This window comes from Hypanus sabinus, chromosome 4, assembly GCF_030144855.1.
Source record: "Hypanus sabinus isolate sHypSab1 chromosome 4, sHypSab1.hap1, whole genome shotgun sequence".
In the NCBI taxonomy this organism is placed as follows: Eukaryota; Metazoa; Chordata; class Chondrichthyes; order Myliobatiformes; family Dasyatidae; genus Hypanus; species Hypanus sabinus.
Genome location: NC_082709.1, coordinates 174,988,882 through 175,015,787, shown reverse-complemented (window position 1 = coordinate 175,015,787; position 26,906 = coordinate 174,988,882). Strand labels below are relative to the sequence as shown.

The 26,906-nt window shown below is 42.7% G+C and overlaps 1 protein-coding gene and 1 long non-coding RNA gene across 27 annotated transcripts in view; one reads left to right on the top strand and one right to left on the bottom strand.

Moving 5' to 3' along the window:
• On the bottom strand, window positions 1-23,193 carry LOC132393521 (uncharacterized). Of its 2 annotated transcripts, none has more exons than XR_009511901.1 (4): window positions 22,999-23,193; window positions 21,531-21,660; window positions 15,075-15,143; window positions 1-310 (listed from the first exon to the last, which is right to left on the bottom strand). It is a non-coding gene; the product is annotated as an uncharacterized LOC132393521 (long non-coding RNA). The 2 variants fall into 2 exon arrangements; XR_009511900.1 differs by having other exon boundaries at window positions 5-347.
• Window positions 21,681-26,906, top strand: part of LOC132393516 (sodium/myo-inositol cotransporter-like) — a 35,432-nt gene continuing 30,206 nt past the window's right edge. For 6 of the 25 annotated variants that reach the window (XM_059968877.1, XM_059968879.1, XM_059968876.1 and 3 more), the window contains exon 1: window positions 21,687-22,752. The gene's annotated coding sequence lies outside the window, so the exon portion shown is untranslated. Of the gene's footprint in view, window positions 22,753-26,906 lie in introns of all 25 variants that reach the window. The other 19 variants (XM_059968867.1, XM_059968866.1, XM_059968865.1 and 16 more) reach the window with 8 other exon arrangements.

The following is a 26,906-nucleotide window of genomic DNA, read 5'->3' as shown; positions in this document are numbered from 1 at the left end:
ATATACTGTGAGATCTGTTAATTTTGCGGCAGAGGTACAATGCAATACATAATAATAGAAAAAAGAACCATGAATTACATTAAGTATATATATAAAATCATTAAATATGCAGTGCAAAAATAGAAATAAAAGAAGTGGTGAGGTGGTGTTCATGGGTTCAATGCCCATTCAGAAATCTGATGGCAGAGGGGAAGAAGCTGTTCCTGAATCACTGAGGATGTGCCTTCAGGTTTCTGTACCTCCTCCCTGATGGTAGAAACGAGAAGAGGCCATGTCCTGGTTGATGGGGATACTTAACGACGGACACCACCTTTATTGCAGGAAAATTATTGCTGGAAATTATGCATCTTTTAAAAAAAGTCAAACAATTTTAGTTGTAGACAGTAGTGTATCTGTTGTATTGTGAAATGAGAACAAAAAGTAATACATTCTTTACTGAAAGTAGATTACAGAACAGAAGATATTTAGATGACAATAGCCAGGCATCATTCAGTTTCCATTTTAAACTCATGTCTTTTGTTAGATGCCTTTATCATGTGGTGTGTGTTCTCATTCCACATTTTAAGTTCCTCCTGGTTCCATGTTTTCCATTGTAATAATTGCAATCAGATTAGCAGCAATAATGATTTGTTTGATATAGCACCTGTAATGTGGTAAATCATCCTATGGTGTATGCAGGTATTTAATTTTATAATATTTGTATGGGATACTTAAATAAATGAGGGCTTAGATGGTGAGGAAAGTTTTTTGTACACTGGCCTTCATGAATCAGAGTACTGGGTATGGAAGTTGGGGCATCATATTGCAGTTGAAGAAGACACTGATGAAGCCACATTTGGAGATACAAGAGACTGCAGATACTGGAATATAGAAAAACATACAATCTTCTGGAAGAACTCGTGGTCCAGGACTAAGAGTGCAGAGGCTGGAAAGAATGCAGAGAAGCTTTACAAGGATGTTGCTGTGGCTCAAGGGATTGATTAAAGGAGAAAGTTGAGAAATTGAGACATTTCATTTGAGTGCAAGAAAATGAAGGGTTATCTTGTGGAGGTACTTTAAATCATTAAGGGCTTAGATAAGGTCAATGCACACAGTCCTTCTCCCAGGCTTGGGGAATCAAGAACTAGACCGTATAGGTTTAAGGTGAGAGGGAAGAGATTTAATAGGTACTTGAAGGGCTAATTTTTCACCCAGAGGGTAGACAGTATATGAAATGAGTTGCTAAAGGAATTGTTTGAGGCAGGGAACATTAACAACATTTAAAAGATGTTTCTACAGGTTCATGGATAGGAAGGTTTGGAGCATCGGTTCCCAACTGGGGGTCTATGGACCCTTCGGTTATTGGTAGGGGTCCACGGCATAAAAAGGTTGGGAACCTGTGATTTAGAGAGATATAGGCCAAATGTAGAACCATAGAACACTACAGCACAGAAAACAGGCCATTCGGCCCTTCTAGTCTGTGTCGAGACTTTATTCCGCTAGTCCCATTGACCTGCACCCAGTCCATAACCCTCCAGACCTCTCCCATCCATGTAACTATCCAATTTATTCTTTAAACTTAAGAGTGAACTTGCATTTACCATGTTAAAAGGCAGCTCGCTCTACACTCCCACCACTCTCTGAGTGAAGAAGTTCCCCCTAATGTACCCCCTAAACCTTTCCCCTTTCACCCTAAAGCCATGTCCTTTGTATTTATCTCCAAGTGGAAAAAGCCTACTCTCATATACTCTGTCTATACCTCTCATAATTTTATAAACCTCTATCAAATCCCCCCCTCATTCTTCTAAGCTTCAAGGAATAAAGTCCTAACCTGTTCAATCTTTCCCTGTAACTCAACTCCTGAAGACCCGGCAACATCCTAGTAAATCTTCTCTGCACTCTTTCAATATTTCTGATATCCTTCCTATAGTTAGGTGACCAGAACTGCACACAATACTCCAAATTTGGCCTCACCAATGTCTTATACAACCTCGCCATAACATCCCAACCCCTATGCTCAATAGTTTGATTTATGAATGCCAGGATGCCAAAAGCCTTCTTTACAACCCTGTCTACCTGTGACACCACTTTCAAGGAATTATGTATCTGAACTCCCAGATCCCTTTGTTCCTCCACACTCCTCAGTGCCCTACCATTTACTGTGTATGTCCTACTTTGATTTGTCCTTCCAAAATGCAACACCTCACACTGGTCTGCATTAAATTCTATCTGCCATTTTCTGGCCCGTTTTTCCAGATCCTGGTCCAGATCCTTCTGCAAGCTTTGAAAACCTTCCTCGCTGTTGCTGTCCACAACTTCTCCAATCTTAATGTCATCAGCAAACTTGATGATCCAATTTACCATATTATCATCTAGATCATTGATATAGACAACAAACAACAATGGTCGCAGCACAGATCCCTGGGGCACACCACTAGTCACAGGCCAGTCTGAGAAGCAATCATCCACTACCACTCTCTGTCTTCTCCCGCACAGCCATTTTCAAATCCAGTTTACAACATTTCCATGGATACCTAGTGTTTGAACCTTCTGAACTAACCTCCCATGTGGGACCTTATCAAATGCCTTACTAAAGTCCAAGTATACAACATCCATGACCTTTCCTTCATCTACTTTCTTGGTAATCTCCTTGAAAAACTCTACAAGATTTGTTAAACATGATCTACCATGCACAAAGCCTTGCTGACTATCCTTAATCAGCCCTTGGCTGTTCAAATACTTGTATATCTGATCTCTCAGAACACCTTCCAATAATTTACCTACTACTGAAGTCAGGCTCACCAGCCTGTAATTACCTGGTTTGCTTTTGGAGCCTTTTTTAAACAATGGAACAACATGAGCTACCCTCCAATCCTCCCGCACCGCACCTGTGGCTAAGGACATTTTAAGTATTTCTGCCAGGGCCCCTGCAATTTCTACACTAGTCTCTCTTAAGGTCCGAGGAAATATCATGTCAGGCCCGGGGGATTTATCTACCTTTATTCGCTGTAAGGCAGCAAACACCTCCTCCTCTTTAATCTCTATATGTTCCATGACACTACTGCTTGTTCCCCTTCCTTCCAAATATGCTATGCCAGTTTTCTGAGTAAACACTGATGCAAAAAAACTGTTTAAGTTCTCCCCATCTCGTGAGGCTCTACACATAGACAATCACTCTGATCTTCTAGGGGACCAATTTTGTCCCTTACTATCCTTTTACTCTTAATATACTTGTAGAAACCCTTCGGGTTTACCTTCACATTATCTGCCAAAAGCAACCTCATGTCTTCTTTTTGCCTCCCTGATTTCTTTCTTTAGTATTTTCATACATTTTCTATACTCTTCAAGTACCTCATTTGTTCCTTGTTGCCTATAACTACTATACACCTCTCTCTTTTTCTTAACCAGATCGCCAATATCCCTTGAAAACCAAGGTTCCCTATGCCTGTTAACTTTGCCTTTAATCCCAGCAGGAACATGCAAACTCTGCACTCTCAGAATTTCGCCTTTGAAGGCTTTCCACTTACCGAACACATCCTTGCCAGAAAACAACTTATCTCAATCCACTCTTCCTAGATCCTTTCTCATTTCCACAAAATTGGCCCTTCTCCAATTTAGAGCCTCAACTCGAGGACCAGACCTATCCTTATCCATAATTAACTTGAAACTAATGACATTATGGTAACTGGACTCAAAATGTTCGTCTACACATATTTCTGTCACCTGACTGTCTGGTTTCCTAATAGGGGATCAAGTATTGCATCCTCTCTCGTAGGTACCTCTATATGTTGTTTTAGAAGATTTTCCTGAACACATTTGACAGACTCCAAGCCATCTAGCCCTTTCACAGTGTGGGAGTCCCAGTCAATATGTGGAAAGTCACTATTACAACTTTCTGTTTCTTACATCAGTCTGCTATCTCTCTACAGATTTGTTCCTCCAATTCTCTCTTACTATTGGGTGGTCTATAATACAACCCTATTAGTGTGGTCACACCTTTCCCGTTCCTCAGCTCCACCCATAGTGTCTCTGTGGACCAGCCCTCCAGTTTGTCCTGTCTACACACAGCTGTGATATTTTCCCTGACTAGTAACGCCACTCATCCCCCTTTCATCACTCCCCCTCTATCACATCTGAAACAACTGAACCCCGGAACACTAAGCAGCTAGTCCTGCCCCTCCTGCAACCAAGTCTCACTAATAGCAATAATGTCGTAATCCCACAAGCCGATCCACAACCTAAGCTCATCTGCCTTATCTATAATACTCCTTGCATTGAAATAGATGCACCTGAGAACATTTCTATCATGTACAAATGTTTGATTTCTGTCTATACATGCAGTCCTCGCATGACCTTTATCCTTCTCCACTTCACTATCTGCTCTAACACTCTGGTTTCCCTCCCCCTGTAAATCTAGTTTAAACCCCCCAGAACAGCACGAGCAAATCTACTCACAAAGATGTTAGTCCCCCTCCAGTTCAGGTGCAAACCACCCTGTCAGAACAGGTCCCACCTTCCCTGGAACAAAGCTCAGAAACATGAAGCCCTCCCTCCTGCACCATCTCCTTAGCCACGTATTTAGCTGCATTATCTTCCTACTTCTAGCCTCACTAGCACATGGCACAGGTAGTAATCCTGAGATTGCAACCCTGGAGGTCCTGTCCTTCAACTTTGCACCTAACTCCCCAAACTCTCTTTGCAGGTGATGCACCATCAATAATTCTCGGAGACGTGAGGCGAGATATAGGCTTTTATTCACTGGAAGAGAGCAGTCAGCAGCAGGAGACCACAATATAACATCTTGGAGACTGAGGGAGGAGCAGTGCCTCCAATCGCCTTTATACAGGGGTCTGTGGGAGGAGCCACAGGAGCAGTCAGCAGACCATCCAGGGTTCTCAATCTCTTCCACAGAACCTCTTATCTGTCCCTCTAACTATTGAATCCCCTATCACTTCTACTCTCCTCTTTTCCCTCCTTCCTTTCTGAGCTGAGGGTCCAGTCCCGGTGCTAGAGACGTGACCACTACAACTTGTCCCTGTCCCTAACTTCCTACATACTGCATACGGAGCATTCGACTGCCCTAACTGCTGCCTCCATTACCTACTCCTAAGTTAATTAAAGGAACTTACCCAGCCTTACCCAGCATCTCGAGCCTAAGCTTCAAAGAGTAGGTATATGGGATTAGCTTAGATGGGAATCTTGATCAAAATGGCGTGTCCGGACAGGTATATGTAGTTCACCACAGCAGGACCTCCTCCTCCTTCCTATCCACATCATTGGTCCCTACATGGACCACGACATCTGGCTGCTCACCATTCCCTTCTGAGAATACAAATAACTCTATCTGAGATATCGCGGACCCTGGCACCAGGGAGGCAACAGACCATCCAGGGTTCTCAATCTCTCCCACAGAACCTCTTATCTGTCCCTCTAACTATCGAATCCCCTATCACTACTACTCTCCTCTTTTCCCTCCTTCCTTTCTGAGCTGAGGGTCCAGTCCTGGTGCTAGAGACGCGACCACTACAACTTGTCCCTGGTAGGTTGTCCCCACCAACAGTATCCAAAACGGTATACTTATTGTTGATGGGAATGGCCACAGGGGTACTCTGCTCATTCTGTCTAATCCCCTTCCCTCTCCTGACAGTCACCCAGCTACCTCCCTCCTGACTTTTAGGGGTGACTGTCTCCCTGAAACTCCTGTCTATTCCTGCCTCAACCTCATGAATGATCCAAAGTTTATCCAGCTCCAGCTCCAGTTCCTTAACTCGGTTTGTCAGGAGCTGCAGCTGGATGCACCTTTGACAAGTGTAGTCATCAGGGACAATTGTACTGTCCCTAACTTCCTACATACTGCATACGGAGCATTCGACTGCCCTAACTGCTGCCTCCATTACCTACTCCTAAGTTAATTAAAGGAACTTACCCAGCCTTACCCAGCATCTCGAGCCAAAGCTTCAAAGAGTAGGTATATGGGACTAGCTTAGATAGGAATCTTGATCAAAATGGTCCATTTGGGCTGAAGGACCTGTTTCATTGCTGTATGATCAATTTGAGAAATCGCATTTCTGAGGTCATAATTTCTCATGATGATTTCAAGAGTTTGCCACAATTAGTACCCAAAGTTCTTAAGCCTAAGGGAAATCTAGCAGATCTCAGAAAAATGTAAAAGTATTTTTTAATTATAATATTATGCTATACTTTTCTCCCTCTGTAATTTTCAATATCCCTTACCTCCACTCTTTTGCTATTCATCTCTCTCTTCGGGGCCTGTACTCACTGGAGTTTAGAAGAATGGGGGGGGGTGGATCTCATTGAAACATTGAATATTGAAAGGCCTAGACAGAGTGAATATGGAGAGGATATTTATTTCTGATAATGGGGACAGCTTCAAACTAGAGGGACATCCATTTAGAAAAGAGATGAATTTGAAGAGCGGTCAATCGGTGGAATTCATAGCCACAGATAGCCGTGGAGCCAAATCATTGGGTATATTTAAAGCAGAGATTGATAGGTTCTTGATTAATAATGGTTTCACAGGATATAGGGAGAAGGCAGGGGAATGGGGCTGAAAGGGAAAGTAAGTCAGTCATAATGGAATGGGGAGCAGACTTGATGGGTTGAATGGCCTAATTCTGCTCCTGTGTGTTATGGCAGGGGTTCCTGAACTTTTTTATGCTATTAACCAACATCATTAAGCAAGGGGTTCATTGACCACAGATTGGGAACCCCTGCCTTCTGGTCTTACAGTCTTTTCCTCATGTTTATCTAGTTGCTCCTTCTGCCGGCAATTCTGTCTTTTCTTTTCTGCTTTAAGGAATTTCAGGAAATGCTGAGAGTAACTTTGTAATTTTCCATATATTCATTGTAATAATTGTTATTATTTTGTAATTATAATGGAAAGGATGAAGGTTGAATTGGAGTTATATCTCTGATTTATTTTGCTGCTGTATAATTAAGAATGACAGTCAAACCATTGCCTAGAATACACATCCAACTTTTTTGTTTCTCAGAAACAATAGTTCCTTCATCCTGATTAACAGAATTTCTGTTTATGTGACCTTGTAATGGCTGAGCAATTTCTGAAGAATTTATTTATTTCACTGGTATGATAATCATTTAATATAATTTTATGGGTGAGTGATAACAATGCTTGCAGTATAATGCACTGACTGATAAAAGCGCAGACGTGCTGAAATTTCAAGAAAGAGAATGCAAAATGTGTGTGTGAAAATGAAACAGCATAGATACACTGAGAAAAAAATATCAAGAGGAATTTATTTCATTAAATCAAATCTAAAGCATGAACATTATTTTGTACGTTGCAGGATGATACTGAGTATTGTTTGGTACATCCAGTACTCGATGATGATAAAGGAAAACTGAACACAATAGAAGAGAATTCGTAAATGAATTCAGAGGCATAGAATGTGAATAAAACAAACTATCATATTAATGAAACACCTGAAGCTTAAGAATGCAAGAGGGAATGATAACTAAATAATTTACACAATTGCTCTTGTTAAACTAATAGGAAGCATACAGTGTTATTTACTAGCCTAGAAAACTCAACCAGAATTAGAATGAGGTTTATAATCACTGTTTATTATTGTGAAATTTGTTGCTTGTGGCAGCAGTGCAGTGCAAGACATAAGAAAAATTACAGTATGTTACAACAAGAAATTAACCAAATAAATAGTGCAAAAGAAGAGTAGTGAGGAAGTGTTCATGGGTTCACAGATCATGCAGGTACCTGATGGCAGAAGGGAAGAGAAGAGACTGTTCCTAAAATGTTGTATGTGTGTCTTCAGGTTCCTGTACCTCCTCCCTGATGGTAGTAATGAGAAGAGGTGATTGTGAGGTTCCTTGATGATGGATGCTACCTCCTTGAGTAATATGAGAATAATTGACCTATTTCAGTGTGTTGATGCAATGCTGTGCATATGCGGGTACAGATCATGGCATTCTATTCGGCTGCACCCATCCTTTGGGCCTTCTGTAGGGCACTTTGATATGAATGTTTCCATGGTATGTGACACTCATATGAAGCACAGATACGTACAGTCTACTGTTTTGGTAGGGCAGTAGCGCATGTGACGATTGTACCCAGTGGCAGTTTGAAATGTATATATCTGGGGAATAAACTCTTCTCAGGCTTCCAGCTGGGTACAAGTATTGATTATAACTGATGTTTCGATGACAAGTTCCACTATCTTCATCAGGGATGATGCTGGGCATGTTTAGTAATCGTAGTCCATCCCTCCTGATTGATTAGTCTTCATTTAGTCAGGTTTTTGCTCCCCCATCTTGTTTACAATTGAATTCTGTTTCCTAATTAGAGTGAGATCTTCGTTTTTGTTAAAATTCTTTTCCTCTAGTTTTATTTCAACGGCTTCCTTTATCAGGTAGTCCTGAAAGCCATTGGCACAGCATAGTAGTTTTGCACCTGGTCCATTATATTCATATGGGATTCAATATTTGTGCAACATTGATCTGAAACCAGCCGTGTCAAATTGGACCTCAAGTCTGCAGTTAACAGCTGGTGTTTAATTCACTTAGAATATAAAGTGTAACTTAAAGGAACGAGCAATTATTGGCAGAGGTGCTGGTGATAAATTTCAGAGTGTGTATTGTACAGAAATATTGATAATGTTTTCAAATCTCAGCACATTTCTTTAAGTCTACTGGTAGACTATGATATGTCCTTACTGCCTGTAAGGAGCTTGCATGTTCTTCCTGTGACTACATTGGTTTCCTCCAGGTGCTCTGGTTTCCTCCCACAATCCAAAAACATACCGGTTGGTAGGTTAATTGGGCATTGTAAGTTGTCCTGTGATTAGTCTAGTATTAAATCAGAGGATTGCCAGGCTGAGTGGCTCAAAGGGCCAGAAGGGCCTATTCCATGTTGTATCTCAGTCAATAGATAGATAGGTAGATAGGTAAATAAAAGACTTTCAAAGCATGGAGAACATTTCTAGAAGGAAGGTGTGGAGGAAGAGGGCATTTAGAAAAAGACCACATCCACAAAGAATTTTATCAGGAGCAAATTTCTCTGAATGCCAAGATGGTCCTTGGGGTTGATCCTTGGAATGAAGGATTGTTATTTGTAGAAAGATTGAAGAGGTTGGGTGCATACTCATGTGAATTTAGAGGAATGAGAGGTTACCTCATTGAAGTATTTAAGTTTCTGAGAGAGATGGACAGGGCAGATGTTGAGAGAATATTTCTCCTTGTGTGACATGTAGAACTAAGAGCATTGTTTCAGATTAAAAGGTTGCATACTTATGAAGAACATAAGGTGGAATTCCTTCTCTGGGGGTGTTGGGGTCTGGAATTTTCTATAGTAGACTACTGTGGAGTGGTTGACCATAATCAAAGAGCAGACTGATAGATATTTGAACTCCAAGGAGTCAAAAGGTATCATAGAGAACAAACAAGTCATGTTGGAGCAAATATTGTATGAGCAACAATTTAATTGAATGGCAGAGCAGTCTTGAAGGGTTAATTGTCCTGTTCCTGCTACTGTATTATCGAACATAGGCCTTTTGGTCGATATTGTTGTGCTGACCTTTTAATGTACTTGAAGATCAATCTAACCCTTCCTTCCTTCATAGCCTCCATTTTTCTAGCATCCATATGCCTAGGTAAGAGTTTCTTAAATGCCCCTATTTGACTCTACCCCCCACACCTGGCAGGATGTTTGTAAAAACTTGTCTCTGACATACCCTGTTTTCTTTCTTTCAATTCCCTTAACATTATGCCCCCTTGTATTAGCCCTTTCCAATCTCGAGAAATTCTCTGAGTCTCTACTCAATCTGTACCTCTTACTGTCTTATACAGTATACACCCTTACAATGTTGTTTGCATATTACTTACTGTGGCAGGATTTAGTGTGTTGGTTAGTGCTAAGATCAGGAGGAAAACAATGCTTCTAGTCTATAGATAAAATGCACGTTCTACACTTTCTCGACATCTCTAACCACAAAATACATAACTAAACATAGTTCAACACAATATTTAAATGATTAAAATTGAAGATATAGTCAAATAGATCATAAACACTGGTCTCTATCTATTCAGTGCAATATCCTGTCTCTCTGATGTCTGGTTTTATATCGTATCTGTTGACTTACTTGCATCTGATCAATGGTTTTAATACTTGAGTTGTCACAGCTTCAGCCAAAGATCAATAGAAAATCAAACTATTTTCCAAAAGATAGAGCTAAACTTGAAGTACTAACTGTTCCTAGTGAGGAAAAACTATGTTCAAGGTTGCTTGATCATCTAAGAGAGTCTTTTTATTCTACAAAATCAGCATAAAAGTATATAAAAAATGTACATTTAAGTAACAATGTTAACAGCAGACTGTTGAGATATAATGCAAATCTAAATGGAACATGTTTTTAGATTTGTTAAGATGACTTCCCAGTGTTGGTTTGGCTAAAGAATGGTGGAAAGTATCATGAATGGTCGCATCAAGACCTGTCCTGCCTAAATGACTACAGTCCCATTGCACTCACATCCATCATCATGAAGTGTTTTGAGAGGCTCATCATGAGGCATATCAAGACCCTGCTGCCCCCTCACTGGACCCCCTGCAGTTTGCGTACCGTCCCAACCACTCAACAGATGACGTCATTGCCATCACCCTCCACCTGGCTCTAACCCACCTGGATAAAAAAGACACATACGTTCGAATGCTGTTCATAGACTTTAGTTCAGCATTCAACACAATCATCCCTCAGAAACTGATTGCAAAGCTGAGCCTATTGGGCCTGAACACCTCCCTCTGCAACTGGATCCTAGACTTCCTGACTGGGAGACCTCAGTCAGTCCGGATCGGGAGCAGCATCTCCAAAACCATCACACTGAGCGCGGGGGCCACCCAGGGCTGTGTGCTCAGTCCACTGCTGTTCACTCTGCTGACCCACGACTGTGCTGCAACACACTGCTCGAACCACATCATCAAGTTCGCCGATGACATGACCGTGGTGGGTCTCGTCAGCAAGAATGACGAGTCAGCTTACGGAGAGGAGGTGCAGCGGCTAACGAAGTGGTGCAGAGCCAACAACCTGTCTCGGAATGTGAACAAAACAAAAGAGATGGTTGTTGACTTCAGGAGAGCATGGAGTGACTACTCCCCACTGAACATCGACAGCTCCTCCGTAGAGATCATTAAGAGCACCAAGTTTCTTGGTGTTTGCCTGGCGGAGAATCTCACCTGGTCCCTCAACACTAGCTCCATAGCAAAGAAAGCCCAGCAGCGTCTCTACTTTCTGTGAAGGTTGAGGAAAGTCCATCTCCCACCCCAGATCCTCATCACATTCTACAGGGGTTGTATTGAGATCATCCTAAGCAGCTGCATCACAGCCTGGTTCAGAAATTGCACCACCTTGGATCGCAAGACCCTGCAGTGGATGGTGAGGTCAGCTGAGAAGATCATCGGGGTCTCTCTTCCCGCCATCACGGAAATTTACACTACATGCTGCATCCGCAAAGCAAACAGCATTACGAAGGACCCCACACACCCCTCATACAATCCCTTCTCCCTCCTGCCATCTGGGAAGAGGCTCCAAAGCATTCAGGCTCTCATGACCAGACTATGTAACACAGTCTTCCCCCAAGCTATCCGACTCCTCAATACCCAGAGCCTGGACTGATACCTTACTGTCCTATTGTCCTGTTTATTATTTATTGTAATGCCTGCACTGTTTTGTGCACTTTATGCAGTCCTGGGTAGGTCTGTAGTCTAGTGTAGTTGTTGTGTGTTTTTTTCTTTTCTCTGTGTTATTCTTTACGTAGTTCAGTCTAGTTTTTGTACTGTGTCATGTAACACCAAGGTCATGAAAAACATTGTCTCATTTTTACTATGTACTGTACCAGCAGTTATGGTCGAAATGACAATAAAAGTAACTTGACGACTTCAGGAATGGTTAATACCCTTCAACCATCAGGCTCCTCAACAAGCATGGATAACGTCATTCACAACTCTAAACTGATTCCACTGATGGGCTCACTTTCAAGGACTCTACAACTCATGTTCCCATTATTTATTTATGTATTTATTTATTGGCTGATTGACTGATAGGCCTTCTTTTACACATTGGTTATTTACCAGTCTTAGTGTGTAGTTTTTTATTTATTCTGTTTCTTTGTTTTCCTGTGAATATCTGCATTATAGTACATGGTGACATATATGTAAATTGATAATAAATTTGCATTGAATTTGAACTTTGAAAAATTGTTCAGAGTCTTGTAAAAGTGCATGCTTTAAAATTATGAGTGATACAGATAAGGGAGATGCAAACAGGCTTTCTCCACTGAGGTTGGATGAACTAGAACTGGAAGTCAGGATTAAGGGTGAAAGGAGAAATGTTTGAGGGGAACAAGAGTGGGAACTTCTTCACTCAGGGTGGTGAGAGCATGGAATGACCTGTCAGCCAAAGTGGTGGATGTGGGTTTGAATGCAATATTTAAGAGAGGTTTAGATAAGTACATGGTCTGAGCATAGGTTGCTGGGGCTAGGCAGCATAATAGTTCAGCATGGCCTAGATGGGCCAAAGGGCCTGTTTCTGTGCTGTAGTGCTCTATGACTCGATAATGGCTAGTTTGTTTCTTCTCTGCTGCTCGTGCCTTTCAGGGATATGTTCTCATATCATGTGTCTAAAGCTGCACAAGTAACTGTATTACTTTAACAAACTGTACACAGTCTGAAGCGGCTCACCCTGACTTGTGCTGCCCTCACACTTCTCATATGGCACAGGTCTTTACTCAGTACTTTTCCACACAAAAGACTGCGGCTGAGCTGGGAACGCGGACTGCATGAGAAGTAAAACCAAAAATGTATCCAACAAATTTCTGGAATAGCAGACGTGTCTCAGAATAACTCAAACTATAAAGTTGTGGTTTTTAACACAGTCATTTATATTGCATAAATCTGCATTCATAAATGAAGATTAATGGATTTTAAATCCAGCTTTGATATATTTAAGAGGCTGAAAAATGCTTGATGGCACTCTCAGTAAAGATTGCCTACCCTGACAACACCTCCCAAACCTGTAGACTCTATTGCCAAGAAAAGCAAAGGCCTCAGGAACACCAGCAAGTTGAAAAACATCCGGATTTTAAAAATTGTGTTCCTTCACTGTTGCTGAGTCTAAACCCTGGAAGCTCAGAGCATCATGGAAGAAACTTCACTAACTTCTTAAGGGCAATTACAGATTGACAATCATTGCTGACCTTGTCAGTGACAACTACATCCTAAAAATCACAAATAAGCTAAGTGTTAATTGAAGACCTTCCACACACAAAAAAACATGTTAATTTATCAAGAACAAACTGTACATGTGTAAAAATCAGAAAATATATAATTGATTATAATTGACCTTGCTTTTATTTTACATTATGTACCTAGACATATAAAATATGTATTCTCAGTGGATCCTTAGCCCACATCAAAGTCCATTGCAGAATGTAATGAATTTTATATGGGCTCATGAAGATAATGAGACATAGAAGCAAAATTAGTATGTACCTCTTACCCTGCACTTCCTTCCCACGGTCACGTACCTGCCTCTTTCTGGTCTGGAATCTCAACGGCTCTCTTGCGGTGCGGTCTACCACCCTACAGGACGTCTGGAGCACATTTGCCATTTTTCTACAATATCGCAGGTCAGCTACCTCCTCCTCAAGTTCAGCTACCTTGTTCCCAAGGTGTCTGATCATCTGACATTTCTCACATATGAACTCCCCAGGGAACCATGTTTCCGTGAATCCAAACATAAGCAAGACTGACATTACAGAGGCTATATAGGAGCAGAATAAGGCCAATTTGGCCCATCGTGTCAGCTCTGCCATTCAATCATGGCTGATTCTTTTATCTCTTCCTCAGCCCCACTCCCAGCCTTCTCCCTGTAATGTCTTGTCCTATCAAGAACCTATCAATCTCTGCCTTAAATACACCCAATGACCTGGCCTCCACAGCTGCTTGTGGTAATATATTCCACAAATTCACCATCCTCTGGCTAAAGAAATTTCTCCACATCTCTTTTTTAAATAGGTGCCCCTTCATCCTGAGGCAGTGCCCTCTTGTCCTCTACTCCCCTACCATGGGAAATATCCTTTCCACATCTGCTGTCTAGGTCTTTCAACATTCAAAAGGTTTCAATGAGATCCTCCCTCATCCTTCTAGATTCCAGTGAGTACAGACCCAGACGTACCAAACATTCCTCACATGATGACCCTTTCATTCCCGGAATCATCCCTGTGAACCTCCTCTGAACCCTCTCCGATCCCAGCACATCTTGGGCTGCCAGCCACAGTGTTGGAAGCGGATACGATAGGGACTTTTAAGAGACTCCTGGATAGGTACATGGAGCTTAGAAAAATAGAGGGCTATGGGTAACCCTATGTAATTTCTAAGTAAGTACATGTTTGGCACAGCATTGTGGGCCAAATGGCCTGTATTGTGCTGTAGGTTTTCTATGTTTCTATGATCACCTATATCATGCGACACAGCACATAATAACAATGATGAATGTTACTCTAATATGCTAGCAATCGCACATTAATGTCTTGCTGAAAAAACTACATTTTGTGTATATTTTTCATCACAAGTGAGTGAATTTTATTGTGTCTCATATTTCTGAGTAGTGATTTTTGTAAGGGCAAACTTTTGTAAACACAAGAGGCAGAACACGGGTTATCTGTACAAAGTTACAAAAAAAACAAGTAGAATTCTGGAATTCTAGTGGATTAAACAGAGGCAAAATGTGTTATCTAAACTGTTCAGGCTGAGATCCTGCATCAGAACTGAGATGGAAGAGGAAAGATTGCAGTACAAGAGACGAGCAGGACACAGGCTAGTTGATGATAGGTGGAACCAGATGTGGAGGGAATGGTAGACAGATAGGACCAGGTTGGTGGGGATATTTGTATAGTTTGTCTTCTTTTCCACATTGGTTGTTAATCCACTTTTGTTTACGTGTGTTTTTTCATTGGTTCTATTGCATTTCTTTGTTCTACTGTGAATGACCTAAAGAAAATGAATCTCAGGGTAGTATATGGTGACATATATATACTTTGATAATAATTACCTGGAGGTCCAGAAGCTGGAATCTGGAGTAAATACAAGCTGCTGAAGGAATTAGCAGTTCAGGCAACATCTGTGGAGGCAAATGGACAATTGATGTATCAAGTTGAAATGTTTCATCTGGACTGGATGAAGAGTCTTGACTCTTAACAACACCTCTCCATTTCCCTTCAATTTCTGTATAGCTTCCCACAAGGTCCAAATGGACACCTTGTCAAGCCCTGGGGACATATCCACTGTAATTCACTTCAAAATGGCCAGAACCTCTTCTGTAATCCAGATGCAATCTATGATCTCATTACTTTTTTCCTTCAGTTCAATAATCTGTGTCTATCTCTTGAGAAAACAGAAATGTAAAAAATACCATCGAAGATCTCCCGAACTCTTTTGGCTCCATGCAAAGCTAACTATCCTGATTTTCAAGAGGATTTTGTTCCTTGATATAGCTCTTGATATAACTTTTACTCTTGATATAGCATTTCAAGTTGAGTTCCTGCATCAGAACTGAAAGGGAAGAGGAAAAATTGCCAGCATACAGCAGTACAAGTGAGGGGTAGTACAGAGGGTTTTCTGTTATGAATTCTATAACCCAGCTTGCTTTACATCCAGCCACATTAAATGGGTGTCAAATGATACTAAGAAGCTGCCAACTTCTTCTTTCTCAATGACTGATATGTCCTGGTGGAGTAATCTTGTAGGATACATCCAAATCTTCACACATGCTTAAGAGGTAGTGCATTGCAAACCTGAGAAACTATATATCTACTGGTTAAGTCTTGAATTTCAATGTCTAGACAAGCAAGACAAATCTCCTAGCCATCCATATTTGTGTTTACTATCTTCAAGTGCTCTGCACGGAGTTCTTCTGCAATCATCTTTAACAATTCCTACCCTGCGACACTACTTCATGCAGTCCTAGGTAACTGCAGTTCATCACATCTGTGATGAAATAGCTTCATGGTTACAGTAAGATCTCTCTAAATCTACTAACTTTGATAAGAATTATGTAAATTTCAACACAATCTCTTCTCAAGTCAAGTCAAGTCACTTTTATTGTCATTTCAACCATAACTGCTGCTACAGTACATAGTAAAAATGAGACAATGTTTTTCAGGACCATGGTGTTACATGACACAGTACAAAAACTAGACTGAACTACGTAAAAGAAAACAACAACACAGAAAAAGCTACACTAGTCTACAGACCTACACAGGACTACATAAAGTGCACAAAAACAGAGCAGGCATTACAATAAATCATAAACAGTGCAATAGGGCAAGGTGTCAGTCCAGGCTTCGGGTATTGAGGAGTCTGATAGCTTGGGGGAAGAAACTGTTACATAGTCTGGCCGTGAGAGCCCGAATGCTTCGGAGGCATTTCCCAGACGGCAGGAGGGAGAAGAAATTGTACGAGGGGTGCATGGGGTCCTTCATAATGCTGATTGCTTTGCAGATGCAGTGTGTGGTATAAATGTCCATGATGGCGGGAAGAGAGACCCCGATGATCTTCTCAGCTGACCTCACTATCCGCTGCAAGGTCTTGCGATCCGAGATGGTGCAATTTCCGAACCAGGCAGTGATGCAGCTGCTCAGGATGCTCTCAATATAACCCCTGTAGAATCTGATGGGGATGAGGGGGTGGGAGATGGACTTTCCTCTACCTTCGTAGAAAGTAGAGATGCTGCTGGGCTTTCTTTGCTATGGAGCAGGTGTTGAGGGACCAGGTGAGACTCTCTGTCAGATGAACACCAAGAAATTTGGTGCTCTTTACAATCTCTACCGAGGAGCCGTCGATGTTCATTCTTCTAAGTTCCAGAGAACACACTCCACATCCACATAATCAAAGTTCGAGGGAAATTTATTCTCAAAATATGTGTATGTTACCATATACTACTTTGGGATTCATTATCTTGCAGGCAATTACTAGAAAATAAAGAAAAACTAATTTATGAAAAACTGTAAATAACAAAGATTGATAAACAACCTATGTGCAAATAATAAATAATACTGAGAACATGATTTGTAGAATTCTTCTAAGTGAGTCTATAGGTTGTGGAGTTAGTTCAGCATTGAGGTGAGTGGAGTTCTCGATGCTAGTTCAGGACCTTGATACATAGCTGTATAGTAATAACTGCTTCTGAACCTGGTGGTTATAGGAACCTAAGGCTCCTGTACCTCCTGCCTGATGGTAGTTGGAAGATGAAAGCATGACAGCACTCTGTGTCAGTGTGCTCAATGATGGAGAGGGCTTTGCCCTATTATTTATTGGCTGCTTCCACCACCTTTTGTGAACATTTCTGTTCCTGAGCATTGGTGCTTCTACACCAGGCTATGATGTAACCGGTCATGATGCTCTCCACTGTGCATCTATAGAGGTCCGTCAAAGTTTTAGATGATATGCTGAGTCTCTGCAAACTTCTAAGTAGAGGTGCCTATATTTCACACATATATCAAAATGGCCATCACTGCAACTTGTGTAGTGAATTTCAATTGCACTTCCTTTGTGGCAAGTCAAGGGTATAAGAACATTAGAACATAAGAAATAGGAGCAGGAGTAGGCCATCTGGCTCATCAAGCCTGCTCCGTCATTCAGAAAGGTCATGGCTGATCTGACCATGGACTCACCTTCACCTACCTGCCTTTTTCCCATAAACCCTCAATTCCCCTACTATGCAAAAATCAATCCAACCTTGTGTTAAATATATTTACTGAGGTAGCCTCCACTGCTTCACTGGGCAGAGAATTCCATAGATTCACCACTCTTTGGGTATGAGGCCCACCAGCTACCCTTACTTGGCTTATCCCACCTGTTGGAAGTGATGTACTGGTGTATGACTACTTGGAGCCACAGGTGGGAGCAAAGTGTCTGGTGGGGACCAATGGTGAGTGAGGCCCCGAATGGACACAACAAGCCCCTTCACAAGAGGTACTACCCCTCTCTGGACACCCCATACACATCATTAAGGTCCTATGTTATTGTAATAAGACTTCCATAGATCAATATTCAAATCCTCTCATAATAAATACTAACATATATTACCCTTCCTAGTAACTTCTCTCAGTGATTTGTGCAAACCCCAACATTTTCAACATCAACACTATCGAACCTCTCAACATTTACAATTTGCTTTGCTGTTTCATTCACAAAAGTGGATAGGCTGACATTGTTTCAGTGTACCGGTTAGCCTAACACTGTTACAGTGTCAGGGTTCAGTTGTGCCATTGTCTCTAAGGAGCTTGTACATTCTCTCCGTGACCCTGTGGGTTTCCTCTGGGTGCTCGGGTTTCCTCCCACAGTCCAAAACTGGGTGAATGGATTAATAGGTTAATTGGTCACATGGGTATAATTGGCAACATGGTATTGTTGGGACAGAAGGGCTTGTTATTGCGCTGTATCGCCAAATAAAATTTTAAAAAGAATTAGTACATCTCCCATGTTTTTCCTCATTCATCCAGCTTGCCCATATCTCCTAAAGTCTCCTCAGTACTTACATTCCCACCATATTACCATCATATGTTATTACCATATTACCATCATATGGTATTACCATCATCTGGCTGTTCTTGTAAACAAGTCACTGGAAGTTAATCTGTAAATTTTAGCAAGCAATTAGGAAGGCAAATGGTATGCTGTTGAAAGAAGATTTAAATACAATAGAGACGTATTGCTCCAATTATGGAATATATAAAATTTCATCTGGAATACAGTGTACAAATCTGGTCTCCTGATGGTAGGATCTATTTGTAACAGAGGGAGCACAATGACTACTTGCCAATATTATTTCTGGGAAGGTGGGTTTGAATATACATGTAGTGGCCACTTTATTAGGTACAATGTAGGCTTCTTCTACTCCATCTTATCCGCCTCAAGTTTCAATGTGTTGTGCATTCAGAGACGCTTGTTTGAACACCACTGTTGTAGCACATGGTTATCTGGGCTATTGTCATCTGACCTCTCATTAACTTGTATTTTCACCCCCAGAACTACCACTCACAGTTCAAAAGTTCGAAGTAAATTTTATTATCAGAGTACATACATGTCACCACATACAAGCCTGAGATTCTTTTTCCTGACAGAGTACTCAGCAAATCTATAGAACAGCAACTATAACAGGATCAATGAAGGGGCAAGTAGAAGACAACTAGCAATTGAAATGCAACTGTAAATAAATAGCAATAAATAATAAGAGCTTGAAACAACAAGATAAAGAAACCTTTATGTGAGTTCAATGGTTGTGGGAACATCTCAATTGATGACTGTATTTATCCCCTTTCGTTCAAGAGCCTGATGGCTGAGGGGTAGAAACTGTTCTTGAACCTGGTGGTGCAAGTCCTGAGGCACCTGTACCTTCTACCTGATGGCAGCAGCAAAAAAAGAGCATGGCCTGGGTGGTGAGGATCTCTAATGCTGGATGCTGCTTTTCTATGACAACACTTCATGGAGACATGCTGACCATTTTGGTAAACTCTAGAAGCTGTTGTCTGTGAAAATTCCAAGATGTTTGCAGTTTCTGAGATTCATAAACCACCCCATCTGGCACCACCAATCATTCCACAGTCAAAGTCACTTAGATTACATTTCTTCCCCATTCTGATGTTTGGTCGGAACAAAAAGTGAACATCTTGACCATGCTTTTATGCACTGAGTTACTGCCACATGACTGGCTAATTATATATTTGTATTAACGACCAGATGTACAGGTGTATGTAATAAAGTGAGCCACTGAGAGCATGTGGAAAATTCCGCAGCTTGGCCTGTTCCCAAGTTAAGAAGAGGGAAAGGTGATCTTATTGAAACATGCTTTAACCAATCTATTAGAGTTTTTTGAGGAAGTTACCAGGAAAGTGGATGAAGGGAACGCAGTGGATGTTGTATACATGGACTTCAGTAAGGCCTTTACAAAGTACCGCGTGGGAGGTTAGTTAGGACGACTCAGTCGCTAGGTATACATGGAGAGGTAGTAAATTGGATTAGACATTGGCTCAATGGGAGAAGCCAGAGAGTGGTAGTGGAGAATTGCTTCTCTGAGTGGAGGCCTGTGACTAGTGGTGTACCACAGGGATCAGTGCTGGGTCCACTGTTATTTGTCATCTATATCAATGGTAAATTGGATCAGCAAATTTGCTGATGATACAAAGATTGGAGGTGTAGTGGACAGTGAGGAAGGTTTTCAAAGCTTGCAGGGGGATTTGAACCAGCTGGGAAAATGGGCTGAAAATGGCAGATGGAGTTTAATGCAGACAAGTGTGAGGTTTTGCACTTTGGAAGGACAAACTAAGGTAGAACATACAAGGTAAATGGTAGGACACTGAGGAATGCAGTAGAACAGAGGAATCTGGGAATACAGATACATAATTCCCTAAAAGTGGTGTCACGGGTAGATAGGGTCGTAAAGAGAGCTTTTGGCCTTTATAAATCAAAGTATTGAGTATAAGACTTGGAATGTAATGGTGAGGTTGTATAAGACATTGGTGAGGCCGAATTTGGAGTATTGTGAGCAGTTTTGGTCACCTAATTACAGGAAGGATATTAATAAGGTTGAAAGAGTGCAGAGACAGTTTACAAGGATGTTGCCGGGACTTGAGAAACTGAGTTACAGAGAAAGGTTGAATAGGTTAGGACTTTATTTCCTGGAGCGTAGAAGAATGAGGGGAGATTTGACAGAGGTGTATAAAATTATGATGGGTATAGATAGAGTGAATGCAAGCAGGCTTTTTCCACTGAGGCTAGGGGAGGGAAAAAAAAGAGGACCTGGGTTAAGGGTGGATAGTTTAAAGGGAACATTAGGGGAAGCTTCTTCACACAGTGTGGTGGGAGTGTGGAATGAGCTGCCAGATGAAGTGGTAAATGCGGGCTCACTTATAACATTTAAGAAAAACATGGACAGGTACATGGATGAGAGGGGTTTGGAGGGATATGGTCAAGGTTCAGGTCAGTGGGATTAGGCAGAAAAATGGTTCAGCACAGCCAAGAAGGGCAGAAGACCCCATTTCTGTGCTGTAATGTTCTATAGTTCTATGCAAATTTCTCAAGAAGTTAACAGGGTCCATACACAGTTTGATGGTTCCTCTGGCTCCAATAGTTAGTATTAAGGAGTGAGTGATTAAAACACAGTGAGCCATTCAGAGGAGGGTGAGAAGAAATGTATTCACCCAGAGATTGGTGAATCTTTGGAATTTATTACCCTGAATAGAAACATACAGCACAATACAGGCCCTTTGGCCTTCAAAGCTGTGCGGAACATGTCCCTACCTTAGAACTACCTAGACTTTACCTATAGCCCTCTATTTTTCTAAACTCCACGTAGCCATCCAGGAGCTTCTTAAAAGAACCTATCGTTGAATGGCTGTGAAAGTTTAGTCGCTGAATATGCAGAGGAATATCGATTGCATGACTCATAGATCTGTAAAGGTCAATTGATTTATGCTTCTATGCAATATAAAACAAAGGATTAGCTTACATAACATTTGCCTGTGAACGACGATTACTTTAAGACTCTCGCGCCTTTAAGGATTATATCCTATGATTAACTCCTCTCTGGAGCCGTATCAATCTTCATAGAAAGTTCCAGTGACCGTCAGTAAAGTGCCCTTGAACGAAAGTACAGTACGCAAGTTAGTTATAGAAGTTCCTGCTATCTCCTGGGTACGACTCAACAATGGAATTCGTTGGAGGTTAAGAACACAGTGGACTTTACAGGGTGATAAAATCCATCACTAATGAATCATTTGGTCAAAGCTCCAAGTTACCTTCAACATTCTCAGCCGTGGTGCTGCATGGGTTATAACACAACCCATCATAAAAAACGTACACACATCAAATACCCGCACTTCTCTTCCATTGTTTGTTTTTAACGTATGTTTCGATGTACAAGTAACAAAATAAGCATTAATACATGGATATAGCCAGAACTGCGCGAATTGCTAGCTTCAGAGGAGGTGGCGAAAATGTACACAATCAAACTGTCACTACCTTGCAGACATTAAACGAAATCAGACCGATGGATCAACTCAGAGGGTTAAGCCACATCTAGGGAGGGAAAGGATGGTCGAGACCCTCATCAGAAAGAAAGACATTTTGATTCGGTATTGTGTGTGTGTGTGTGTGTTGTTTTTTTGCTTCTAGACACCATAGTGACACCTTTAATGACGGATGTCTCTACTCGATAAAGTCCCCTTGAAGGCAGGGAGATGCAGCAAAGGTCCCTTCTTTTCCCCTCTTTGTGGCAATTACCCATTGATCTGTGTGCAAGGATGCTATCCGCAGGCCACTCCGGAGATGGAGCCACCCCACTATGGGGGAGAAAGGGAAACACCCACCCACCGACTTTCTGGAACCTTCAGACGGCGCGTAATATTGCTCGAGATGCTGGAGAATTTTGAGATGGACAGCTGAGCCGGCCAATGGAAGCCGACTACCCCCTGAAGCGGGTTCCTGTTTGGCGTGGCAGCCGGCCAACGAGACGCGAGAGCCACCCCGCCGTGCCCGCTAATAGGCTTGCACCCTTTGCCAGGGCATTGTTTTCCCCACCCACTTTGAGTGTTGGGTGTTTTTTATATTGGGGGTGTTGAGATCAGTAAATGGTTTTATTTTCCTGATTTCGAACCGTGATGGCCGGAGCTGCGAGCGATCACTGAGAGACAGAAGGAAAAGTAAATAAGAGAAAAAGATCTTTGTGGCGGGTGAGTAGCAGCTCCCCGGGATGGGTTAGACATGGGGATGGTGAGCGGTGAGGACGGATCGTCAGAGGGAGGGAGGAATGAATGCCACTCTGAGGTAAAAAGGGGGAAAATAATCTTCCGATCAAAATGGACCTGGCACCATCCCTTGGATGCGAAGTGATGCCCTCTCTCCTCGGTCAAAGACGCTTCCTTACATTTATATTTCCCCCTTCCCGGTAAAATAAATGCTGTTCGAAGCTGCTTCACCTTCTAGAAATTTCTTCCACCCCGCCTCGAACCTGCTACCCGTTAGTGTTCTTCTCCCTTCGACGCGAAGCCGGGCTCACATCGCTCGCTTTGTTTTTGTCTTGTGTTTCTGTCGGCTGTTCTTCTCGAACGTTCGCCTCTTCGTCCCCCTCCTCCGGCTGTGCTCTCCTCCATTGTTGCTCCTCGGGGCGCCGTGGGCAGAGGCGCGGCTCAGCCCCAGCCCCAGCCGCCGCCTTCTCGTCGGCTCCAGGCGAGGGAAGAAGGCGTCCGGAGCCGCTCATTCCGGGTGGGGAAACGGTGCGGAAGTCCACGACCTCATGGCACTGGTGGCGGCAGTTGGGTGGCAGCGCGGGCGTTCGTTTTCTGGGGGCACTTGAGTAGCATTGCGGGCCTCGCTGCGCCCAGGGGGGCTGGGGGGCACTGGGTGGCATTTGCGGGCGCCCCGGAGGCTGGGGACCCTGGGTGGCATTTGCGGGCGCCCCGGAGGCTGGGGACCCTGGGTGGCATTTGCGGGCGCCCCGGAGGCTGGGGACTCTGGGTGCCATGAGAGGGATCTGAGGGCACTGGGTGGCATTACGGGCGCTCAGGGGCTGGGTGGCATTTGCGGGCGCCCAGGAGGCTGGGGACAGTGGGTGCCATGAGAGGGATCTGAGGGCACTGGGTGGCATTACGGGCGCTCAGGGGCTGGGTGGCATTTGCGGGCGCTCAGGGGCTGGGTGGCATTTGCGGGCGCCCAGGAGGCTGGGGACAGTGGGTGGCATGAGAGGGATCTGAGGGCACTGGGTGGCATTACGGGCGCTCAGGGGCTGGGTGGCATTTGCGGGCGCCCAGGAGGCTGGGGACAGTGGGTGCCATGAGAGGGATCTGAGGGCACTGGGTGGCATTTGCGGGCGCTCAGGGGCTGGGTGGCATTTGCGGGCGCTCAGGGGCTGGGTGGCATTTGCGGGCGCCCAGGAGGCTGGGGACAGTGGGTGGCATGAGAGGGATCTGAGGGCACTGGGTGGCATTACGGGCGCTCAGGGGCTGGGTGGCATTTGCGGGCGCCCAGGAGGCTGGGGACAGTGGGTGCCATGAGAGGGATCTGAGGGCACTGGGTGGCATTTGCGGGCGCTCAGGGGCTGGGTGGCATTTGCGGGCGCTCAGGGGCTGGGTGGCATTTGCGGGCGCCCAGGAGGCTGGGGACAGTGGGTGGCATGAGAGGGATCTGAGGGCACTGGGTGGCATTACGGGCGCTCAGGGGCTGGGTGGCATTTGCGGGCGCCCAGGAGGCTGGGGACACTGGGTGGCATGAGAGGGATCTGAGGGCACTGGGTGGCATTACGGGCGTCCAGGGCTTCGTGGCACTGATAGGCAGCGCGGTTGTCCTGGAGCTGGTGGCACTGGGCCAGCGCGGGCTCGCCTCGCCGGAGTCAGGATGATCAGCTGAGTGCTGCTCTCCGCATTCAGACCCGGCCGATTCAGCCCGATGCAGACGCTGACAACGAAGTCAAATCTGCCACCTGTTGGTCGCTCCGTCGCTGCTGCCGAAGAAAGGAGCCGTCTTTGCAGATCAGTTACTGACGGGGACAGGAATCGCCACCAATGCCCTAATCGGGAATAACTAGCTAAAGGTCGATTTTGTCTCACGGTCTATTAAAGTATTTTTGCTTCCCTACGTTTCGAATAGTTGTGATTGTCATATTTTCAAATGCCTGAAAGCGGGCCAAGCAATGTTATTACGTGAATACACTGAATTACTATTATACAGCACATGTAAAATGTGTTCCACGAAATTTATAGAAATTCACCTACTTACATAGGCTCGAAATTGTTTCAAAGAAACATGTACCTAACTTTGCTTTTAAAGTTATCTTTAAAAGAGTTGCTTTTAAGATGCAGTGAATAACGGATTTGACCACAAGGGAAGAATTGGTTTGAGCATGCCTTTACATTCAATGTATCATGGATGAGTGAGGAATAAGCCTATAACCCTTTTCTGTTGCATAGTCAGATAGGACCTGCTTCATATTTCAACTATTTTTACCCAGTTCTTTTCCTCTATTGCAAGATAGAAATTAGTTTATTATTGTAACCTACTGAGATAATGGGAGAAGTTCTTGTTTGCATGCCATCTAGACAGATCATTCCATTCATTGTACATCTGGGTAGCATACAAAACAAAAACAATGCACAATTTGATGTCACAGTTACAGAGTGCTACATTGTAGGTAGATAAATGAAGTTTAAGGGTCATGACAAGATGGAGAGAGAAAAATACATTTTTATCCAGTCTACATCAATCTTTGAATAGCATGGAAAATAAAACCTGCAGGTGCTGGAAGTTCTAAATATCAGAAAACTGCTAGAAATACTTATTTATCAGGCCAACAACCCTTCAGTAAAAGTGGAAAATAGAGAAAACAAGCATGTTTTAAGATGGAGACAGAGAGACAGAATGTTTGCAAGGGTGGTCCTGGGCAACTAATTATCTTTCACCTTAATTTTCCATCTCATTCCTCTGCATAGTTCCTGCCTGATCTGTGATATATGCACTGCATATTTTCTTAAATTATGGGTTATCAATATGGTTACCTTTGTAAAAGGAAATATTGAATAGGACTAATTTGCTCCTGGGAGCCTGCTCTTAATCAGTGGAGTTATGGTTGATTCTATTCTATCCCTTTATTGTTTTGGGTGGATGGAGATCTTTTTGATTGAAATGGAAAAAGCTGTGAGATTGCTGGAATGTGGATAGAAAGCTCATTTTTCTATTGGTTAAAAAATCAGTATTTTTGGGGCCATAGTTTTTAGTATTTGTTTGAAAGATTGACTGAAATTTAAATCTATAGATTGAAAATAGTTGAAAATGAAGATATAAAATTCATTGCTCGAGTTTGATAGAAATAGTAAAGATCAAACACATTTTAATTGTCTACAGTACTACAGATTAACAGTTGGGAAGTTGTATTAAACTGATTAGTGCGTGCATGGGACAGAATTTCCTCGACTTTGTTTTCCTAAGAAAATAATTATCTCTGGAATGTGAAACATTTAATTGCCTACTTCAAAGTTCAAAGTAAAATTTATTATCAGAGTACATACATGTCACCACATACAACCCTGAGATTTTTTTCTCCTGTTGGCATACTCAACAAATCATACACAGGATCAATGAAAGGGCAAAAGCTTAGGAGACGACAAACTGTTGAAATGCAACTGAAGAGCAATAAATAACGAGTGTGAAATAACAAAATAAAGAATCCTTATAGTGAGTTCATTGGTTGTGAGAACATTTCAATGGATGAGTGTAATTATCCTCTTTTTGTTCAAGAGTTGCTACTTTCCATAGCAACTTATGGAACCTGGTGGTGTGAGTCCTGAGGCACTTACACCTTCTGCCTGATGGCAGCAGCGAGAAACGAGCATGGGTGGGCAGTGAGGATCTTTGATGATAGATGCTGTTTTCCTACAACAGCATTTCACGTACTGAATGGTTGGGAGGCATTACCCATATGCACTGGGCTGAAGCCACTACCTTTTGTATGATTTTCTGACAAACATAAGAAATAGGCCATATGGCCCATCGAGCCTGCTCCACCATTCAATAATGTCATGGCTGATCTGGCCATGGACTCATCTCCATTTACTTGCCTTTTTTCCCAAACCCTTAATTCTCTTACTATGCAAAAGTTTGTCAGGGTTTATGATGTCATGTCAAATTTTCTCAGCCTTCTAACAAAGTCGAGGTGCTGTCATGCTTTCTTTGCAATTATACTTATATGATGGGTCCTCTGAAATGGTGACACCTAGGAATATAAAGTTGCTGACCCTCTTCATCTCTAATCTTCCATGAGGATTGACTCATGGACTTCTGGTTTTGCTCTCCTGAAGTCTACAGTAAGTTTCTTGGTCTTGCCAACATTGAGTGA